This window comes from Sesamum indicum, linkage group LG7 (assembly GCF_000512975.1).
Source record: "Sesamum indicum cultivar Zhongzhi No. 13 linkage group LG7, S_indicum_v1.0, whole genome shotgun sequence".
NCBI classification, from domain to species: domain Eukaryota; kingdom Viridiplantae; phylum Streptophyta; class Magnoliopsida; order Lamiales; family Pedaliaceae; genus Sesamum; species Sesamum indicum.
The window spans coordinates 1,814,592-1,819,458 of NC_026151.1; positions in this window are offsets into that span (position 1 = coordinate 1,814,592).

Genomic DNA, 4,867 nt, shown 5'->3' on the forward strand with positions numbered 1-4,867 from the left:
TCCCCAGGATATTTTGCCTTGCCTCTCCATATGTTTCCCAACTCTAGGTGAATCATATAACTTGGCGTTACACCTGACCCATCAACCAAATCATAGTACCACTATCGCCCCAACGATTCATGAGACAGGGAAAAAGAAGCGTATTCACTTTGTTCATAACAATAGCGCAGCTTTATTTCAATCCAAGCATGCCACGACCCGTGAGACCACGCTTTGGGTGAAATTAACTTCCTCATTACATTGTCGTGGATGGAAGGCTCGGAATAAACAACCTTTGTTTTAATTTCATTTTAGGTCTAATATTAGCTTGGTAAGTACAAGTGAAAGTTAATACTCAATTTGACCAAGATCTCGTCATATTATTAAGTTTTGCATGTTAAATATCAAACATTTAAAATGCATTATAAAAACGCATCACATGCAAAACATAAGCCTAGCACATCTCTATTAGATGATCATAAGCACAAGACCTATTTGATCCACTGAGCTCGCAGTAGATCTCGGGTTAATCTAGGGTTAAGATTACGCTATTACAAGATTGTTAACCCATTTACAAATAATGGGCCTGGTAAAACCACTTTATCTTCTTGGACTCTCCATATTGGGCTCCGCCCTTTGGGTCTTTTCTCTATGGATACTCCGTGGGCCAACCTATGCCCTCCTCCATGGACCCCCATCGCCTTTAGCTTGCTCCTTATAATTTATTTACAACAATAAAAATAAACCTCTCTAACTTATCTACTCTTGATAAAATTAAAATAAGAACTAAATAAATATTAGGGAAAGTACATAAATAGGGAGAAAAATAAGCCGTAAATATCAAGACTTTAAACGAGAGTGATAAGAAAAATAAAAGGCAATTAAAAAAAATAGATATTAGTGAAACCCATGCAAAATGATTTTTGTTTTGAAAACCTATTCCAAATTAATATAAGCAATTTAATTCTAAAAAATTACCTATCTCAACCAAAATCAGATTTAGTTAAAATTAATCATTTTAGTAAATATGGAAAAAACTAGAAAAAACTAGAAAAACTAGCCCAGCAATCAGGAACGATCGAGCTGCTATTGCATAGTTTTTTTTCTAAAAAAAACTGATGCTATAATTATTTTTCTCTTTTTCTACATATATAAAACTAAAATAACACAAAATCATGATTTTCCAGAAAATACCAAATTTCTAAAAGATCCTAATATCCAATAATTAAAGAAAATTAAACATATTATTCAACGACACAATTATGAACTTAAACCAAATAATATGCCGTAAAAGCCGATTAAAACATGTAAACATGTTGAAAACAGATAAGACATGTTAAATTCTAGGCCTATATACTGTGTCGGGCTCTGGTACCTCTTGTAGGAAGCGAATCAGCCTGAGAAGCAAGGCGGGAGAGTAAAAAATTAAAATCAAATAAAGCAAACCATAATACAACCCGATCAAGGGGTGTACTCTTGATCTATCCCGTGACATCAGTGTATAATAAAACAAATATAGGCCAAGAATGGAGAGAAAAATGAGGAACGTAATTTAAATTGGATCCTTACCCTTGAAGTTCTCTTCAATCAGCTTCTTGCTGTAACCTATTCAAGGAGATCTCAATGGAGAGACCTTCTGAAATTTTCCACACGGTCAGCGGAGATCGTTCCTCCTCATGCTAGCAAGAAAGGTAACGGGAAGAGCAAAAGATCAAAATCACACTACCGAATTAACATATGATTCTTCTACGTTCTTTCTTTGATTCAAAATCAAGGGAGAACTAGGATTCTTGGAGAAGCACTATTAAGAGAGAAAAGAAGAGAGAGATAACTTAGTGTGTGTAAAATACTTGTTTGTTTGGGGATAGATATTCAAGTATATACTAAACCTAGTCTTTGTATCCACTTGAACTTCGTCCAAGGTGGTTACCTAAACCAACTCAACATTTCCACATCAGCTCACCGAATTCTAGGATCCTCTTAGGTAAAAAAATCAGCCAACCCACATTTAAGAGAAGTCAAATTCTCTTTTGACCTAGACTAGATTAAATCAAGTCATGGGATTGGTTTAAATGGACTAGACCCTAATTTAGATAAATCAAACCAATGTCTAATGGACTTAAATCAAATCTAATTAAATTCTAAGCACATTAAACAAATCCAGATCTTTTAATCCAATTAAAAGACTCAAGTTCATTCTCTCTATAAATTAAATTAAGCCTAATTAAATTAATTCAATTAGTTTAAAATGCCAAATCCAAAAGTAATTGATCAAATTAATTAATATTTTGAGAAAACTCAACCCATGAATTTTTACATAAATGATCCAATTATTTATGTTCTCCAAGAAATGAATTTAATCCAATTAAATTAATCATTTTTCTTTCAAAATTAATTCCATCACGTTTCACTGACAAGCGGGTGACTCAAGCTAAACTTGGGCGTCTGTGACCAACACAATTAACTGAAACCAATTCACTTAATTATTTATGATTAACCAGTAACTAAAAATGGCCTGTTACATGGGTGACCGTCTAGCAACAGTTCATGGCTCTAGAGACTATGTTAATATTGGCGTGAATATTTAGGCTCTGACTTTCATACGAGTATGGTCCTTCCATCAACTGTCTTCCAGCCTTAGTCTGGGCCATGGAATTGGACGTCAGTTCCCATCCTGAACTAAGCATCTATACACATAACTCGAGTCCTCCTTTACCATACTGATTGAGTCAGGAAAACCTATCATGTTTTTTCAGTTACTATGGCCATAGATTCTGAAGGTTTAAACGAGTTTCAAAGCATATAAGAGACATTGTTGTCATAATACGGGGATGAATTCTACTTTTGAACTCACCATCCTTGCTACATACTCTGACTGCACTGATAAGGCTTATGATGATCATGCCTCACGACACAGTCACCGCTTGCCATATCCAAGATACGGTCCTTGTATATACATGACAACCATGATTCCTCAAGTTTGAGGACTAATCCCATACTATCGAACCTGAAAATTTCAGTCATACCGATCAAGTCATCAAGGCTTCCATATGATAATTTTTATGAGTCACTTCAGTCAGCCGACTACCTTGCCAACTAAAATTGCACAGACAACCTACGTCTCCTGCCGAAGAAACAAGACTGCAATGCTTAGTGCAAGCCCTTGTAGAACTCTCGATATCCCGTGTCGAGGTTCTCGACTTGGAATGTTTTAAATCGAACCTTAGAAGTTGGTTTTGTAGCTACCAAACTATTATGCAACCCAACTCCACTAGTTTAATCTTTTGATTTGTGGGCATTTTGTTGTGACAATGAAACACCATTCTAGGTAAATAATAAGCACAACAAAACATTAATACTAGTTTGAGGAACTCTTACTATATTCATTAGACCAACATTATTTTGATAAAGATAGATGAATAGAAAATAACAAATCTAATTGGCTTTCTCATCACTTATTATGACAATTGGTATATTTTCTAGCTGGTTAGGGTCGGGTCCGAGGTGGTTTACGAGTTTTCTATCGGACCCACCCCGATTAATTTTTTAAATGTTTATATTATATATTTATTCATATAATACATTATTAATAAAAAAAATTATAGTACGATATGTAAATTTTTAAATAATTTTGCATATATTCAAGACTATCTGAGAAATACAAAAAATAAAAAATTAGTTAAGTGTATTATTTATATTATATAATTTATTTTAAATTAAAAAATATTTGTTAAATTATCCCAAAATTACAATGATATTTGGTATTACTTATAGAAAAATTAGTTGAATGTATTATTTGTATTATATAATTCATTTTAGACAAAAAAGACTATGTTAATTTGAATTGATATTACTTATTAAGAAACTAAAAGAATAGATTGGATGTATTGACAGTATTGTTTATACTATGTAATTCATTCTATACCAAAAACTATATTAAACTTAAAGTACCTAAACATAAAATGATTTTATTTGTCGAAATAATAAAAAATTACTCGAATATAGTCTTTATATTATATAAGTCATTTTAAAATTTATATTAAATTACTAAATTTAAAATGATATTACTTAATAAAAAAATAAAAGTTTAGTGTATGCTTTATCTTATACAATTCATTTTAGATTGAAAATTATGTCATAATATTTAAATCTAAACTGATATTACTTATTAAAAAATAAAATATTAATTGAATATATTATTTGTATTGTATAGTTCATTTTAGATAAAAAAAAATATGTTAATTTAAATTGATATTACTTATTGAGAAACTAAAAAAAATACAGATGAATGAATTATTTATATCAATGGGGCGGGGCAATCCGGGGTGGAGTGGGGTGGCGCGGATTCACAAAGTGGAACGGGTCTTAGGTCCGAGTAGATCCGCACTGTTGTCTCACTCTTTAAGGGGAAAAACGTCAATTATGTGAAATAAAAGTGAAATACTAATAAAATAGTGAGGGTTTTTGTCTATTTGATGTGTAAATTAGTAAGTTTATAAGATTTTAGGCTACATTTGGGATTGAAAATTTTGAACTTGAATAAAATATTTTAAATGACTCCATGAAAAAGAATTTGAGATCTATCGATGCTCAAAAATCCTTTTTATTTATAATTACTAACCGTCATTGCATGCCGTCTCTACATGCATATAAATAACTGTTCATATTTTAAAATATATTATAAATAAAAATAAAATCTATTAATTTGATAGTTAAGTTAGTATAAAAACTTGAGAAGTTGAATAATTTAATCATTTTATTAGTTGAAGGGCATTTTTTGTATCACAAAAAATTGTGCAACAATGGTGAAACTGCCATTTTGTGTATAGCACTTATTTTTTTTTAAAATAGTATACATTCACACAAATGGAAATAATTTGTTACTAGA